This window comes from Lichenostomus cassidix, chromosome 4 (assembly GCF_008360975.1).
Source record: "Lichenostomus cassidix isolate B80296 chromosome 4, HeHo_3.0, whole genome shotgun sequence".
Taxonomy (NCBI): Eukaryota; Metazoa; Chordata; class Aves; order Passeriformes; family Meliphagidae; genus Lichenostomus; species Lichenostomus cassidix.
The window spans coordinates 29,952,757-29,972,212 of NC_139484.1; the positions used below are offsets into that span (position 1 = coordinate 29,952,757).

General features: G+C 36.2%; 1 long non-coding RNA gene across 1 annotated transcript in view; it reads left to right on the top strand.

Moving 5' to 3' along the window:
• The window catches only part of LOC146438188 (uncharacterized), a 77,527-nt gene extending 63,400 nt beyond the window's left edge, over positions 1-14,127 (top strand). The window contains exons 2-5 of the long non-coding RNA XR_014852030.1: positions 6,077-6,136; positions 11,097-11,191; positions 11,443-11,536; positions 12,035-14,127. This is a non-coding gene — a long non-coding RNA (uncharacterized LOC146438188). The remainder of the gene's footprint in view (positions 1-6,076; positions 6,137-11,096; positions 11,192-11,442; positions 11,537-12,034) is intronic.
• Positions 14,128-19,456: the final 5,329 nt, after the last annotated feature.

Here is a 19,456-nt window from a genome sequence, read left to right on the forward strand (position 1 = left end):
GGTGCTGCAAACTAACTTAATCTTTAATACCATCTTGGTATTGCAGTCAAGAATTACTCTCTGAAAGGATCACAATAAGGCAGGTTGGAATATAGAATTAAGAGAAGGAAATGGCTTATCATTTGCTTTATGATGCTACCATAAATTCTCTGTCCCTTGACAGTGAGGCTTAAAACTGGATTTTTCATTCTCAGACACATATAAGATTATGACCTCTATAATAATTTTCTAAAGGCTTCATCCCCTGTTTTAAATATCTATTAAGTAACATTAATTTTTGGTGTTATGACCATTTTAAAAAATAATATTTTTGCCATCGATAACCTTACAGAGTGATATTTGCACCCATTTAATTGTGTGGCTACATGTATTAGGATACTAATTTAATTTCAACTTGTCTGGAGGTCTAGAGAGTACAAAAATCTGTGTTGGTTTTGAATTTTAAATGTATTTGTGTGTGTGTGTCTTTTCTCTGAAGCCCATCACGGACATCCTAAATATGTGTACCAAATTATTTATACAGATAACTAGTACTATGACTTTGAACTAATTCCCATTTGCCTACTAAATGGAAAGAATAATTGGACAACTTGATAAAGTGTTGTTTACCACTGAGGCCAAAGTTTTGCCTCTCCAGGGTGAACAAATCATTAGGCTGATTTGAAAAGCATCTATTTTACTTGTAAAACCAGAATGGTGGTCTCCGGTGTAAATAAATGAATGACCTTTCTAGAAGCAAACATATATCTGCAAGTTGGGTCAAAACTCATGTGTTTGCTGTGTCAGTGTGTGTCATATTTATAGATGGATATAAGATGATGGAGAGCCAATAGCTGACTTTGTGTTGTGGCATTTTCAGTATGAAGTTACTGAAGATCCATGTTTGAAAGAAACATTAATTTAGCAATCTGAGCTTTATAGAATTGCTTTTCTTTCAGGGATTACAGATATTTTTCAAAAATCTCATCTTTTCAGTTTCTCAGGCTGCCGTGTCATCTGCAAGATACCTGTGTTTCTTTCTGTCATTGTGCACTAAATTCTCCTAAACGTGTAATTATTTTAAATGTGGTGGCTATTACTGTGTTCGCTTGGTGCATGACCGCTTGTTGAATTGGGGCAACTGAATTACATGCCTTAGCCCTCAGTGTCTTAATTGTCTTTTAATCAATCCCTGTTCCTGGATTTTCAAAAGTGGGATAGTTATTTTGTGGGAGTGAAGAAGAGGAGTGGTACTGCTACCTTTTTATCATGTGTCTAGTGTAAAGGAAGTTTTTTCCAGTTTGAGTACTTGGGTGCTGCTTAAATACAACTGGGAACAGCATTTTTTTTCTGGACCACATGTATTTATTTCTTACTTTTATGACACATAATGCAGAGATGAACATATAGAAAATACAGAGATTTTGCAGGAAGGAGGATCTGTGCTACTGAGTTCTATGGGGTAAAAATAAAAGGAAGATAATAAACACTGAATTCTCTTAGCACAGTGTAAAGAAGTAAATAGGGTTGGCAAAACCATTCTTTTAAAATCCATTTAGGTAAACAGAATATTTTACTCAGTTTGATCCCTAAATTTGCGTTCTGGTACATCTGATGTTTCTTACATGTTGACAAATATTTTTAGCAAACTTATATATGTAATTTCACACATCACCAGCATGTTAAAGCCACTGAGTGATGGGCAAGCTGGTATAAGATGAATAATAGACATTTTGCAAACCAGATGATCTCCTGCCATAGAACAGCAATTTCAGGTAATATCGCAAATCTTACGAGGAGGAAATTTCTAATTGTTATTCAAATTATAGTAATATTTCTGGTATTTTACAAACAAAGTTTTTTGGTGATGCATGAAAAGGAAGAAGATACACAAGAGAATAACAGTCTGAGACAAACTGGAATACAAAGGGAATAGCTGATCTCCCTTGGATGTTGCAGATGAATGCACTTAGAGGATAAAAAAAAGAATGATGGATTACACTTGATCTTTGAAAAGATTTGACAAGGTAAATATACAGGAGCCATATAGTATCTGTAATTGCAACTAAGCACATCATTTATAAATGCTTAAGTCTTGAATGTGTGCTCAAATTGGATAATAATCCAGTGTGAACACGCCTTTTTATTGTTTCTGTCTGACACACAGCTGTAAAATTTACCCAGAAATGCTATTTATCAGACATGAAAATATTCTTCTGAAAACTAGTGAATGAAGCACATAGTGTAGACAGCACATCCAGTGTGATAATGAAACATGTTTTTCCTTCTATGGTTCTATGAAAGTGGAAGAGATGAATGGAAATATTATGGTTCCATAGTGCTAACATAATTTCCCTAATTGCCTAGGATAACTATGTTTTTGAATATCTGTACTCCTCAAAGCTTTTTGAAATGCAAATAAGTTGAAAATAGGGGTTTAAATTTAGGTTTTGTGATGTTCAGGACACTTAGCGGAAATTTTACATTCTATTGTACTATGGATGATATTGCTATCCAGTATGGTATTGAACTTTCGTTTAACATGAAAATGCTTTTCAAACATTGCTGAAATAGGACTTAGTAGTTACTTGTCTTGAGCTCTCAAAAAAGTAAGAGCAGTCAGTCTTACTGTGTTTGCTCTTAATATCTGTGCAATTAACTGAAAATTAATCTAATGGTTTAAATTCAGTCATTGCCATAAGTAGTGGGACAGTGAACTTCACTCAGATGTCAAAAGTGTGAAGTTTTCATTGAAGTCCCCTTTCAGTGGATAGGTGCATATATTCGTTCCAAATGGGAAAAAAATGTGTCTTGAGAGTCTGCAGTGGTCAATACTCAAGTTATGTGACTGAATGTTTGGTGTCTGATTGAATTTGCAGTGACTGTAAGTCACTGTTCTGTGTCTAACAGCCACATCAGTTTTTTCTGCTGATGACCTCTATGTCTGGTATTATGGACTAGTGCAAATTGGATGAATCTGGAGTTTTAAGTCTAACATGAGGTAGAGCACTTCCCTTTATGACTTCAAATCTTCTTAGCATTCATCTTTCCAGGCAAATTTTCTCCTAATTAGCTAATGTAAGAATGCTGCCTGGTCTTTCTAATTCACAGAGACCTACTGACCCATGTTCTCCTTGAGCTCTGCAGGCATTTTCCATTCAGTGTGAGGGTGCAGCTTAGTCTCTGCTTTCTGATTCTGTGCCTCTTGGAGCTACTGTGGTGATTTGTCACGTAAGGCCTGGCTCCATAGAAAGCATTACAGCCCTTTATGCTCCTACCAGATGTTCCATACATCCTTTTCTGGAAACTAATGAAGTAATGTAAATAAAAAAGATATTGTCAGTCCTAAAAATCTGTATTAAACCATTTGCTGCTCTCTCAGTTTATGAACCTGAATGATTCTTGTGATGATACTAAACTAATTTTTCTGTTTCTTGTTCAGCTTCCAGTTAAGTTGAACAATCTCAGGTACTAAGCAAAAGAGTGTATTGTACATGACACTATGACATGTTCAGTAATTTATACTTATCCTAAAGTTCTGTTGATTATATTTACTTCAGATGCAACTTAATTTGCCATTAAATTCAAACATATGGCTTGTAATGATATCACAAGGAATTTTCCACACAAGTTGCTCTAATGTTTTTTGATAGTGGTATTTATTGCCCTGTACGTGTATTGCATTAAAAGCAAATAGTCTAGTGTCTCTCTGATAGTTGAAAAGTTCCATTGCAATATCCTCTGCCTTTGCAGATATAATAATGCTCGAGACCAATTAATGAACCAGTTTCCTTTAACCTGTGAGGTGCCTGTAGACAACATGCACATGGCTTTCTTTTTTTTCCTTTTTCTCAATTTTTGACTAAGGCAGGCTTCATAGAGTCCTTTCAACTGTCATTACTGAGTGATTTAAATGTAGTTATCTACCATCACAAGATTAGAGGGATGTTGATGCCATGGCAAGATGATGTTTGGTCATGCAGTGGAGCTGCCATCCTGTTAGAGGAAGCTGGAAGGTGGCAGAAAAAATTATTCACATTGCAGCCTGTAGTTCTCTGCAGTGCCTTCAGGAAGAGATTGACAAGCAGGATGCTGTGAACTCTGTGAGTTGTTCTGATGCCTTATGGCAGTTTTCAGTTAGGAGATCATGCATTTCTTCTTTCATGTAATCTTGGTACTTGTCTGCCTGTCCGTAGTTCAGCTATAGCTTGGTCTTTGAATTTTTTTCTGCTATTACTCTGCTCTGAGAACATGCAGTGAAGTTTCCATGTTAGGTGATTCCTTCATTATTCCTATTTGCCAAGAGCATTGTTCTCACTGGTGTCTATATTATGCTGCTTTTTCTCTCATTTTATAATGTTCTGAATATTCCTTTCTCTTTATAATGTGAGAAAGGTCACAGGTACCCAGGAGTGGGATATCTCTCAATGACAGTAGAAAATGTATATGTGAAATAAAGAGGTTTTTCTGCATTAATATCCACTTGGGGAATAAAGCCTGAACTAGGAAAACTTGTGACTTGTAAGGAGAATCACATTGTTTATGTCCATTTAAACAAAATTCAGCCTTTTGGCACTGAAAACATCTGGGGCTGCAATTTTTGCATACTATAAATTGCTGCTTGTGTTATCATTTCAGTCCTTATGTACCCATTTCCATTTATTCTCCAGAAAATATGTTGCATTTTGAATTAGAAGTTTTTAAGCTCACTGTTTGCATCTTATATTCTCAGATGGTGACTGGACAGAAGGGAATAGCATACCTTTTAGTACTATTTAAACTACTTAGTACTTTACATATTTACCTGGGATTTTGTATTCTGAGCATGTTTTGAAAACATGAATTACTTGCAAAACTCCTTTTTGGGAAATTGTGTTGTATTATTACTATTATGTGGAGTACAACGTTAAAATACAAGTGGACATTTTCCCTCATGGAAATTGCTATAGTTCCTCAGATGGTGGGTTTTGAACTCAGGGAGTTGGCAGCCTGAAATCCCTTTCAATGGATTATTACATATGATGGAATGAGGTTTGAATAAAAGAAGTTCCTCAGCATTCTGCAGTGATAGAATTGTGGCAGAAGTTGAAACTATTGATTTGGTGGCACTTTAACTTGACAAAGGAGGAGTTGAGGTACATCTATTAAGTCAAATCCACACAATCTGAAGTGGGTTCGCATATATTTTGAGAGACTGGGATAGAAGCCAGTTTTCTTCTGGCAGCCGTGTAGGACTGTGAGAAGCCTGAGCAAAGTCATTCATCTTCACATCTGACCACGTAGGCATGTCTGAAAAGAGATGGACTTGTTTACAGGGGGATGGATTGTACCCAGAGTAGGAGCTGACTCCAGCTAGGATCAAAGGAATTTCATATGTGACACTGAGAATCACATGTGGCACTGAGTTAATGGTATAGAGAAATTAATCTCCTTGGCAGTTCACCATTGCAAAACTGTTCCTGTGTGGTTTTAGATGGCTGCATACTTTACCACTATTACAGGAATCTGCTGTATCATTAATCATATTTGGATTTTTTTTTCCTGGAGCCTTGGCTGTCTTAAAGTAATGAAAATACCTGGTAAAGTGCGAGCACATCATCCATTACTGTTCTAATATAAATGGTTTTGATAAGGTGTGAAAGAAGATGAGCCAAAAACCCCTGGTTTATTCTGCTAAAGTGCAGCTTTCAGGTAACTCTGGAAAGAACACCCGGGGTTTGCATATGAAAAAAAATGGTCTTTGTCAGCTTTTAAAAACAGGCATGAATTTTTTTTAAATGTTAGTGACAAGCTCCTACCTAAGTCAACAAAATAATTTTGTGTATGAACAAATTGTTCAGATTCCTTTTTGTGGAGCAGTGTTTATCTAAAATTTGGATTCCATGAGCCTGGGACCAAATGTCAATGGTAAAGTCATCTCACAGTAAAACTTTTTTCTTAGGGAGTGGCAAAAAATATTTCTGTTAATTGTCCAAGTTCAATCAATTATACATGTACAATATTTTGAGTAGAGACATGTTCTACCAAAAATGCTCTAATTAAATACAAACAATAATAAGTAATTATTTTTCCTCATTTCTTGTGTTTAATTAAACAGATTTATTTTGACATCTTCATCTGCCTGCTAAACCTTACATCTCTGAACCTTTCATTTCAGGTAAGATCTGACAGATAAATGTATGTGTATTTTTCACATTTTTATTTCAGAGTAAAACTATACGAACATGTAAAGATTGGAATTAGAATTGAGTGTAAGTAGAAGAGGACAAGGAGGAGATTGCAGATGATCACTTTTAAAAATCAAGAGGATTTCCCTGCAAAATTATTTACCCATTATCCAAGACAAATTATAAATATATTGTCAAAAACAAGGGCATAAATATCTGAGGAGAGAATTCAGCCAGTCAGCAGTGTTTTCTGCAATAACAGTGCTGTAAGCAAATTTTCAAAAAAATAATTTCCTGCTTAGCATTTTGTGGGTTTCTTTGCTTAGTGGGATTCTCAGAGATCAAGACCTAACAGGTCTTCCTTTATTTTTTTTTCTTCTTTTGCCTTTTATCCCCCACCTCCCCTCTAGTAAGTGGCAAATTAATTGCACTAACATCTTGCTTTTGCTCCTTTTTATATTGCCACAGACACTTTTGATTTGTTCCCTTTGTTTTCAGATCCTGTCTTTGATTCTCATTTTCTCTGTCTTGATATGGTAGCATATGGAAAAGTTATATGAAAAACATTCTTTCTAAAATATTATCTGCTTTAGAGCAGTAACTTCCATCATGTAAGGCACAAAAATTTGCCATCAGAGACCAACCCTTCCTTTGCTGGGAAGCCATATGAGGAGCGGCTGAGGTCACTTGGTCTGTTCAGCCTGGAGGAGACTCAGGGAAAACCTCACTGAGGTCTTCAGCATTCTCACAGAGGAACGCAATCTCTGATCTCTTCTGTCTGGTGACCAGTGACAGGACCCGAGGGAATGACCTGAAGTTGTGTCAGGGGAGGTTTGGGTTGGATATTAGAAAAAGTTCTTCACCCACACGGTGGTTGGACACTGGAACAGCTCCCCAGAGAAGTGGTCACAGCACCTGGGTGACCACTGACAGAGTTCAAGAAGCATTTGGACAATGCTCTCAGGCACATGGTGTGAGTCTTGAAGTTGTCCTGTGCAGAGGCAGGAGCTGAACTTTAGTGATCCTTGTGGGTTCCTTCCAACTCAGGATATTCTATGAAGCCCATAAACTTGATGCAAAAGTTAGAACTCAAAATGAAACTTAAAACAATAGTATAGGTTTCTTTTCTTTATGTGCTGTACAAATTAAACACTTGAACTCAACTTTGTGTTAATAATTAATTTAAAAAACCACACAGTAAAAAGCCATATTCTAGCTTCTTCCAATATTTCAGTTGAAATACTGGTAAAAAAGATAATATATAAAGGGAATAAGACCAGGGAAATTAAATTTTGCTCCATAAGGATGTATTTTTATTTTGTGTGCCTCAAATATCCGCTCAGGGGCAGTTAAAAGAGTCGAAGAGTGTGGCTAATTCCTGGCAGTGATAAAAAAGCTAAGGAAACAGATGTTCTGATGCCACTTGTCAAAAACACGAAGACACTGATATTTTGTATAAATGCCCATGAAAAGGGCATGGGTTTAGCAACATGAAAGGACAGAAACTAACATTTTCTTCATGAGGAATGTCAACATTTTTCATTAAGACTAATAGAACCTAAAGGCATTATTTGAACAACTCCTAGTTAAAATATGTATTTTCTGTCTACTGATAGCATCATACTGGTTGTATGTTACCTCAGACTGCCCTGATTGACTGACATGTGTCATGCTATATTTTATTGATGAACATATTTGAACATGAACATATTTTATTAAGATTTTGTTATTTCTGTGATGGAAACTCCAGGAGACTCCATATGGACAATTGTGCCTAAGTGTGATCTGTCAGTTTGTCCTAAAGTGAAAGAACTGAATAACTAATTTGAAATCAGTGGAAATTATTGTAAGCTGAAAACAAAAAACCAGGATCCAAGTAACTCAAGTCTTCATTGCTGGGATCAATGTAAAGAGCTGGATGTGAAATAATGGTGTGGTAGTGGTATTGTGTCCAAATGAATAAAGGAGACAAGATCTTCATTGCTTTTTATGAAGCTGTGGTTAGTATAGCTTCAGTTTTAATGTGACAAATTTATTCCCTTATTCTGTATGGATTTCAAACAAATGAAAACAAAATGTCTAGGTAGGCTTTTACTTTTAATTCTGGAATAAGGTACAACTGAGGCAACATCCCTGCCCAGGGATATGCTACTAAGAAAATTTTTAATAATCAATTGACTGTTAAAAAACTAACAACTGCCATCAAAATCAGGACTAATGTATGACAGAATAAATAACTATATTTTGATCTTAGATATAGCAAATTTCCTAATTTTTTGTGGATCTATTTTAATTTTGGAACCAGGAAACATTAACACAAGAGTTAGTCCAGAAGATGACACACTGCTGCCATGCCACATTAGCAAGGTGCAGCACATTAGATAAGTCACATCTGTGTATATATAACAAATTCTTGTATATCTTACTGCCCACCAAATGCTGGGTAAGGGAGAAGAGTGAATAATGAACAGTGCAGAGTTAAAAGTTTCCAGAGAAAACAGACAGCATAGTGATAAAGGGACCATAGTGATAAAGGAACCAATTCCACTGCTGCTCTGTGAGTCTGATGCTACCCCTGGAAATGCATATTTATGACTAATATGTAAATTAAACAGCCATTGTTGGCTCTGACTAGGTGTAAAGCACTGAACAAACGGAGAATTAAAAACAAAGACAAATACTCTATATGTTACAGAATGTCTTTTAAATAAAAATATCTGGCAAAAACACACTAGTATAGAATGGAAACATCAAGAGAAATGCTATTTTTAAAGTGATTTCCTGGAAAATTCCTTGAAGAAAAACAATTCCTTTGCATAGAACATTTGATGCTAATGCCACAAGAATTTTCTTAGCTATGGAGTTTCCATTGAGGTAATTCTCTAAAATGTTTCATGTCACTTACATTGTAGACAACCCAAATATGGCAAAGGAGATTATTTCAATTTTATTAATAACTCTAAATAATACTCAGAGAACAGGCAATATAAATCTCAGTGCTAAGCAAACATTAATGCCCTGAAAGATATTCAAGGCAGAGAACAGTGTGAGGTAGGTTGCCAAAGGCAAATACTTCACAGGGTGATTGTTCTTCAAGCAGATGGTGCATAGAGGACTAGACTGGCTTTTGTGGCACAGTAGGTATCGCACAGCACATGTTGCTTTAAGAATAATGAAGACATTTGCCATCCCCAAAATTAAGGGGAAAATGTATCATGCTATAACTAATGAGCTGTCTGAGTTATTTTTGACTCAGTTTATTAAGAAAAGATTGGAGCAAACCACAGCAATAAATCTTTGGCATACATACATCCCAGACTGATTTTCATTCAAGGTCATGACAAAGTTCAGCAAAAATGCAGATCTGAGCAGAACAACGCTTCATGTATCATGGATTGCTGTGTTTCTTTTCTTTTTAGGCAGCTCTAAGGAATAATGATGATTATTATATCACAGTGGATAAGATGTTAGGGACAGTATGTACTTGTACACATTTGTCTTTCAGTGTTTGTCACATGCCCACTTTAGCTTTCTAGTTAGAGTGGAAAACATTCAATACTGAACTTCACAACTTTATAAGAAAACCCCAAAGTAGCTGTTGAGTCAAAAAAAAATATTTCTTCTGAGGAGACATTCACACTGCTTGATTTTATACATCCAACAAAAATGCCTCACACAGAACCTTATCTTCCCGAGTTATGAATGAGAAAAGTTATTTTATTTTGGTTGTGGTTTAGGGTCTGGAAGCTCGTCATGTGCTCTTCTGTGCATCTTCACTAGATCCAAGCTCCATTTCAATCATCTGATTTCTGTGGCAAAAGCAAAGTACTTAAAATAGGCTTCAACTCATCCAGGATTTTAACTTTCTCCATTAATTTTATGTGGGGATAAGCATCCCACCTTAGAAATTTTATTTCAGTTTTAAGTTTAATCTCTTAGACATTTAGATACCCTCTGAGTGGTAGTTATCCATACCACAAATCTGGGTAATTTAATTTACATGTGATTTTAGATAGCATAATTTTATATTTTGATAGGTCAATCAGGGGATAAATGGCATTAATGTAGTTCTACTAAAAAGTAAAATGGGAAATATACGAAGTCTTCAATGAAATGTAGAGTGGACTTCAGGGTTTATTGAAGTAAATCTGCTTATTTTTAATGTGAAAACCTAAATTTATACTCTGGCTAATAATTAGTCTGCTTTTCTCTCTGGAGTTCATTGGTGTGGTCCCCTTCAGCTTACTGATGCTGCTCCTGGGATATCTACACTGTGTCTTCTTTGCTTCTATTTTATTTTTATGCCTAGCAGTATGTAGCTTTTGCATTCCCAAGATTGTAGCCCTTGGATAACAAGGTTGCAGTGAACGAGAAAATGATTCTTCTCAAATAAGAGAATCATTTCCTATATATAAGAAGAAACAGTACTTCAGAGAGACCACTAATCTGATAGTTACTGAATATTTTTATATAAATAAAAATACATTCCTCCTTGTGAAGGAATATCAGGAGTCATGTTCATTATTGCTATCACTACTAAAAATTTCTGGAAGAAAACCAAATAATTAAAACATCCATCAGCAATGAAATCTCTAGTCATCTAGTCTCTGCATTAGAGAACACTCTGACTAAATGACACAAGACAGTGTATGAGGCTAAGTCAATTTAATTAATTTCAAAGATACTTCTATAAAAATGGAATGAGAAAACAAGAAATTCAAGCAAAGAGCATGGTATTTTTGAAGCAGGGAGCAGAGATGGATGGATGGATTCTTTTTAATTAAAAAATATCAAGCTATTAATAAAAAAAAGGAACTAGTGTTGGCCAGTTAAAAATAATGGAAAAGGGTTTTTGTCATTTATTTTGTTTGTATTTAGTTGAAGTTAAAGCCCTTAGATTTGGCATGTAAAGCAAACCCTAAAGGCAGTTTCATTTAATTCCTTCAACAGGTTTTACCTTAAGAGGAAATTCTTAGAAATCTTGTGAGTCTCTCTTATTGCAGTGCTGAAAAGATATAATGTGAACAAAGGCAGATGAGGATGTGGTGAGTCAAATTAATCTGTTTCTTAAGTGTTCCTGTGCCTCTGTAAAATTGCTTTTTTCACATGGGCTGATTGACAGTTTGCATATGAAACACTTTCCTGCCACTGCTATTTTGCTGAAATAAAAATTCCCCAGGAAAAGCAATACTTTTTGCAGAAAATTTCCATTTAGTTCTAGGTCAGGTCAAATTTAATTTCCCAATTGCCTGAGTCACTTTCTTCTTTGGTCTTTTATGTTTGTTGCATTACATAGAAACTAAAGGGCCCAGATGCACCACAGAACATGTGCCCAAATATGTCCTCCTCCGTATTTGGATAAGTGGGAATGATTGCTGCCATCATCCCAGGTTGGTTCCAATGGACAGAAAATCTCTGCATGAAGATCACATGAGGTGTGAGGTGCTGGAACTGGACCCCTGATGAACAGAACGTTGTGCTGTGACAAGCATGCCTCTACCCTTGGCAGCCTTTTAATACTTCCCTTGCCATATGCACATTTCAGAAGAGGGAGGAAGAGGTGCTGATGATTGCTTTGCCACCATATACCAGCATGGTCTTGCATGGCTTCTGTGTTGCTTCCTTGGGTAGAAATAGCTGTGAAGATAGCTGAGGATTGCTTGTGCAGGCTGGCAAATGTAGGGGCTCTGGAGCACTGTTGCCACCCTGCCTTCATTGCTGTTATCTCTGCTACACAGATGGAAGCTTCTTTGGGTATGTCTATGTCTTTTGTAGTTATGTGCTGAATTTCTCCTTAGCCATGTTAATCTCATCTGTGTTTGGCATATTTCAGTAGTTAGAGTGACTCAAACTCTTTCATCTCCTTTTCTTCCTTCCTTGTCTAACAGTGATGCAAATGATTTTCCTATGGAAAGATGGAAACCTGGGCTGGCTACGTGATTTTGCATTGCACTACAGCCTCACTAATAAATCTTCTGGAAACTACAGCAGCAGCCATAAAGGCTCATAAAACAAGCTGGACCAAAGGTGCCACTGTGCAGAGCCAAGCTGGAAATCTTAACACTTGCAGGTTGGATAAACTACTCAGGAATATTTCAGAGCTGACTGTATTTTGATTTTTGCAGCTGTAACAACCTGACCACTGAGTCTAAGTTATAATGCTGCAACATGGAGCTCTATGTGAGCTGAAACAATCCCTGGTTGCATAGTAATGGTGAGCAATGCCCTTTGGAAGTGTGAACAGGAACCTGTATTAGATGAAGTAATTTCATTTCCCTTTGTTTTGCAATTTTTTTTACTATTACTCATGAACTAATCAGGCTGTATTTTCTTTTTTTAATAATGTATTTTATGTCAGCTGAAATTTAAAATATGTAGAATTAGACACATTGAACAGAAAAATAGAAGTCTTCCTGATACTTTCTTTCATTTCTCACTGTTCTCTACTTCAGCAGACAGAAGAAAAAAGTTGTAATTATTAGACTTATTTAATAATTTAAGCCCCTAACAGAGCTAAGGCTGGATAAAGGTGAATATACTGATGACACAGTTAAAAAAAAAACCCCAAACACTCTGCTACTACTTCTTTGAAGTGACTGAACCCTTGAAGTGCATAATTTTTAGCAATGAAAGCCTCAGACATTTCGCTGCTTTTGTGAAACTCTCAGGTTGCCTTGGGTTAAGTTATTTAGCACTTGTCTCCCAGATAAAACCACTTAGAATGCAGATGCTCCTACTTCCATATATAAACGTGTTCATACTCACACTCACATTTATATCTATTAATTATTCATTATGTGAAAGAAATAAATGTTCTTCATGGCAGAGAGGGCTGTTCCTTTACAGCTGAGATTGCCACATCCAATTTATAGGCAAGTGGAGTCTTGATCCATCATTGCATTGTAGGAAATCTTGAAATCTGTTTTACAGAGTGGCATGATGAATACTCCCACAGGCTCACTGCTAGAATATCCATATGAGAAAGAGATTTTAAATGATCTGTTGATCAAAGTAATTAGAACAAGAGAGTAAATTTTCAATATATATGGGGCTAAATATCAGAACTGTAAACATAAATGGCTTATCTCAGTTGGAAGCTTATTGATGTAAAAGTTGTTTTGCCTTGGTTAGAAAGAAGTAGAACAAATAACTAAGATATTTCTATAAGCAAATTTATAAAAAAATCCTACCCATGTGGGAAAAAGCTGTATGGCAATGAAAGAAGTGACTCACTAGAGTGCTATTCTCTTTCTCTCCAGTGTTTTTTCAACAGGACCAGGGCAGTTAATTACCAAATGCTTCAGAAGGGCTGATAAGCAAGGAAGTGTATGTCTCACAAATATAATAGCTATGTTTATTTGTGCTTATGTTAAGTTTAGGCTTATATATGAGCACTATTTTGTCATTGTCCATACAGTTTTTTCTGTGATCCTTGACATGGTAGTAGCTTAAGAGGAAAAAAAATCTTCCATGTAACACCCTGTTATTATTCAATAAATATTCAAGGTGCAGCTGCTTTGTTTTGGGTTCAGGCATGAAGACGAGCTGGTAACTGCAAGAGAAATAGGCTAGAAAGCATAAATTTGTTTGTCTGTAAAGATAAGAGATTTATTTGCATCCTCAATTTGTCAAAAAAGGGATAGAGAGACAAAGAAGAAAAACAGAGGGAACAGATTAATGAGAGAAGAGCTAGGAAATGCTTGAGATTGGAGGAGAAGATTCGGAGGTGAGGAGATAAGCTTTCAAATTTCTTATGGGAGAATTTGCTTATAATTTTTAAGGGATAGGTGGGAAGAAAGTAAAGCATGTTGTGTAGACTAGGCAAGTGTCACCATCATTTTGCCACCTTTCTCTTTCAAAAAAAATAGCTATGTTCATTATAGTGCTATAAAAGGAAGCAGGATAAAAGGAAGTTTGAACAGTGAACCAAAGGTGACAAGAAGCAGCTAGGAATAGAGAAGTTGTATTGTCAGCTGGTACAATGGAAGAACCAAAAGTAAAGGGTTTTGACTCAACTTCAAAGCAGATACACTGAAAAACATTTTTTTAAATGTCTGCTTAAAGTATTAGAATTATTCCATTCATTAACCTAATGCTCGTCTTTAAGGTATTCTATTCTATTCTCTTTTCTTTTTTTTTTTTTTTTTTTTTTTTTTGGTGCAGTGTATATCTAGTGATTAAAACTCATGAAACATGCATGTGCATTATCATGTCACAAGTCTCATGTCAGTCAACTCTAGTCCAGTCTTCATTCTAAGTTTTCTACCTTGATAACATTGATAAAATTAAGAAAAAAAAGTAGACCTCTGTTAAATCCTGATTTTGTTTTTAGTCTTAAAACAGAAAACATGGAGCAAGCTGTCAGTGGTGGTGCTTCCTGCATCATCTGTGTTTAAAATCCAGAATGCTGTCTGTCCTTAAGATCTGGTTTGTTTCCAGGGAAAGTCAGAATATCATAACAGAGTTTCTACCATTCTGAGGTTTTATGATCAGTATTTTCCTGATTAGTTTACAAACTCTTTTTTAAACTTACTTTATTTGTGTAACTGGTAGTATTTATAGACTGCAGATTGTCTTATGAATTAGATTAAGGTCCTTCAAGGTTATAGAACTGCCTTAGCAACACAATTTCCCTCCTGAGCCGTGTTTTAGAGAAAGGAAGAAATACTGCTGCTGTCATGGCTGCTGAATTCAGTGCTGCCAGCAGCTCTGAAAGCCTTTGTAGAAAACAGCAAGTCAGTAGCAAGTGTAAGACAGAATGTACATTTTCAAAGCAAGTCCACAAGTAGCAAACTGTGAACACACAGTGCAAGAGAGACAAAAGTGTGTTACATCAGGAATCACATCAAAACAAATAATTTTGGAAGTCATCAGTAACAGATGACCGTGATGAAACAGTAAGATGGGGAATGGAAGTTTCAAAATAACAGCAGGTGCAGTAAATTAAACTGGAAATGAGAGAGTCCTAAAATATTCTAATTGGCTTTAATTTCAGATGCTGGGCTGCACTCTGAATTTTCAGCTTGAAGACAAAATGAAACCTCTGAAAAATAGATACTAGGAACAGTAGCTTTCTTCTAGGTGGAGGATAGGAAGGATGGAAACACACTGTGCTTTAAATGAGCTTTTTTCAGCTGTGGTTAAGGCTGTAAGTAATTGATAACAGGTGACCCCGAACTCAGCATAGAGAAGCCCTAACCCAGTTCTGGGAGAATTTTGATAGCAATGTTTTTCTAATGTAGATTGAATTCAGGAGTAGATTTTTAATAACAAGTTGCACAATATATCACCAAATGTTATCAATATGGAAATTCAATTAATCCTAACACATTTGGAACAGTTGCAGCAATGTTGTAGCTGCTGTAAGAGCTCAGTTGGACACAGGGCATTTTCTTCTCCAGCTGTCTCTCTTCCAATGTGCAAGCCTGCAGTACAGATGGAATTACAGCCAGATCAGGCTTGGCTGTGCCCTTGCAGAGCTTCTTGGCTCCTTTTGCCGCAGGGAGGAGCTGTGCAAAAAGCCACGTTGAGGAGGTGTTGGCACCAGTATCTCCGTGGTGAAGTGTGCTTGCTTGCAGTCCCTGGTCATTATTGTGAGAGCAGAGAATATCCCGAGGAGAAGGTGCTCAGGGAGTCAGAGCTGCACTGGTGTGATAAAACCTGCGTGGTGCTGGGAAAGGAACAAACCTGCTGGCAGTGTGTTTCCCAGAGAGGTGTTAGAGAGTGAAAGCTCTGCCTCTTAGTTTGTCTGTGGTAAGAACTAGCTTCATATCTGACTTTCATGCATTGAAGATGGTTTGTATGCTTCCTTAAATCACAGCCTACAAGGAGCCCAACCTCTATCTTCAGATCTCCCTGTATGGAAGGGCCAACGTTTGGCCCCAAATTTTCTGTATCAAGCTGATATTCACCTACAAAATTTTTGCCTGGAAGTAAGGAGCTGAACAAAACACAACGGGGGAAAACAGAAGAATAGCATGCAGTCAGTGACTGTTGCCAACACTGAGACGAAAATAATCTGTGTCTCAATAGCAAACACATGATAGATGTGTTCTAGTGAGAGGTATTTGTGCAATACATCACACACATTTATACTTTAATGAGGAGACTGTTATGGCTAAGCTATAATGTGTATAGTCTTTTAAGGCCAAAAGATATGTACTGGGTGAATGAGGTAGATTTATAGTTTAATAGTCCCTTTTGAGGACATATAATGAGATAAATTTGAAAAATGTAAACTATAACATCTACAGATCAGTAACTGTGAGAAACAGAAGAGATGTTTCAGTTCAGAGGAAATTTCTGTTATTTATTTTAAATCTATAACCTTAGCTGTTACTCTGAAAAAAGTATCAGTGCAGAAATCTTTAGTACATTAGCAGTATTTCATAAGTCACCAGGTAAATAGAATATTTCAGCTTCTGGGAAGTACAAATGTTGCCACTAAGGAAAAGTCCCATTGCATAAGAAGTTACTGCACCTCTAATAAAACAAACAAAAATTTTTTTTTGAAGATGAGTAGAAGAAGTAAATATATTACTTTGGGGGTGTGGTATGAAAAATAAGGAGCCATTAAGGTCTATCTGTAAACTTTAATAAGAAATTGGAATACTGAAGCAATTTTTAAAGCTGAATTGTAGTTTTTGACATTTTGCATCCAAACGTGTTAGCAATTTTTTTTACATTTGTATTACTGTTATTTTATTATAATTCTATGTATTAGAATGCCATGTAATGGTGTAGCATCAGTGTGCCAGAATTTTTGCTGTGTTAAAGTAAGAGTTAGGTGCAGCTGTCAATTTATGTCCTCTAGATTCTGTTTGGTAAAAGCTGTGCAAAAATAATCTGCAACTTTGTGATTGCTTGAGTCCAAATCATAAGTTTTTGTAAGATTAAGAACTAAATACATGTGTGATATGGTAGTTCTTGGAGTAAAGGGGGAATAGGTATTATTGCTTACCAAAATAATTTTTCAGGACACACAAAACAAGGTATCTAGGAAAGAAAAAAAAATCTGTCTTCTTAACTTTTGTTTTGCATGCCATATTTTTAGTTTATTTGCACAGTTATGAAACTGTTGCTATCAAAGTTATTAAGAATTTATAGAAACAGAGACTGGTCAAGAAATCGCAGCATTCAAGAGCCACAGAATTGGTCAGGTTGGAAGAGACCACTGTGGGGTGATCTAGTTCAACATCCCTTCTCAGTCAGAGTCTTCCTAGAGCATATGGCACAGGATTGTGTCCAGGTTCTTGAAAATCTCCAGTGAAAGAGGTTCAGTATTCCATGAGCTGGGACTTCCTTTCTATGTGGTGATATTTTTAGTTATTTCTGAAACAAACTGAAAAATTGGCAACATATCAGACATCGTATTCCAGATATTTCAGAGGGTATGTAACCCTCTGGTCCTTTACCTAATTTCTAGGCCAAGTGAAAACTAATTTTGGTTCTGAAGTCAATGAAAGTCTACAATGCAGTGGGGAACTTTAATTACATCTTTAGTCAAACCAGCAGGGATAGGCAATGGAAGCATGAGCAGAAATGTTGGTGTGGGCTGGAAACAGAAATGTTTGTATTCACACACTTCTCTTGGCCATCCCACAGTGAGGCTCGGACAGGTTGGTTTATCCCTGCTGACATTACAGCCCCTGCCCACAGTGCAGCTGAACCTCCACAGCAGGGTGGCAGCAGCAGCTCTAAATCTGGTGATGGACAAGCAGCCCGCAGTGTCTGCTCAGCCATCTGGGAGTCACAGCAGTCTCTGAGTGCCATCCTACTACCCTGAGTCATGTTGTTGCAAGCCCTGAGCCTAGTAACAGGAAAAATAACAATTTTTTTTTGTTGATATAATTTACATTTATAAATAGTTTTGATATGCTTTTTCTTTGTGCCTAGTTTAATCATAATCAATGCTAAATGACAGTGAAATTCTTCCAAACATGTTTGAAATTTCATGTGTTCATGAGGTTATCTCAAAGTTTTCTATTTAATTAAAGCCCAAAGGGTCTTTGTTCAGTCTGCATTTATTTTGCAGTTGTGTGGGTGTATATGCATGTATTTTCCTTAAATTGTATTTTTGCAATCTCATTTCTTCAGTGAAAGACTTTGAAGCAATAAATTGTTGCAAGTATTACCATAGCAATAAAGACCTTAGAGTATTAAAAACAGTTTCTTTTTAAATCCCACTCCAGCATTGGTACCCCTGCAGTTCCAGCATAATTGTCTTTTACTCAGTGAATTTTCTGTTTTTTCTTTGAAATCTGGAATGAGTGTGGCATCATATGGTAGTCATATATGAGCAAAGAAACTTCACATGAGAGTGAAATGTGACTGGATATGAGAATAAAATAATGCATCATTCCAAGTCCCAGGAAAGATACAGAGTGTAGCAGTTTTCTAATTTATGCTACAGGAATCTAAGAATAAATATGTATAGGTCAGATTGGTTATGTAGCTGTTAAATGAGTAGAAGAGAAGGAGCATATTAGCAAAATCTTACAATCTCTGCATGCCAGTTTTAAGTGTATGAAATTATCATAATATTAATCAAAACCTTCCAACAACGAATATACTCCAGTAGGAAGCTTTGGACAAACCTATTGGAACATGTAGCCATTGATAAAAAAGAACAAGGGGTTTCTAACACTGCAGAGATACTATGCACGTATATATCTGATTCCTTAGCATTAATAATGACAAGATATTTCACTGTGCCAAGATTCTGTTGTGCAAAAGGATATAACTGCTTTTAATAAATCACCCACTTGTTTCAAAAACTTATTTCCAAATGTTGGACTTGGCATTTGAAATTAGGGAACTAAATATTGTATCAAAAGGTAATTAAAAGACACCTAGTGCTCCAAGCCAACCTGCATGTTGTCAAATTTGATTTGAAGTGTTTTGTATTGTGTAGAAATCACTGGACATGAGATGAATGTTATGCTGTAGTAAAAAAATTGTCATTTTCACAGTAGGAAAAGATTTGACTTACATTCTGGTATTTGTTTACTTTAAATGTTATATCTTGGAAAATTTTTAGTTTCCTCAGTAGACTTTTAAGTCATGCATAATTCTCCAAATACTGAGGTTTCTGAGATTGCCCCCTGTTTTTTTTCCCTTGCAAGCCAAATCACATTTTCTACGAGAAAATGTAAATTTTTTAATGTTTAACATCAGGTTAAGGAAAAATCAACTTCCTCAGATCTCTTCTTTGCCCATGCCTTTCTGTCTCCGAGTGGTTTTTGAGAGTCAACCTCTTTTCATGTTTCCTCAGGTGATTCGTAACACAACTGTGAAAGCAGGGTTGTGGT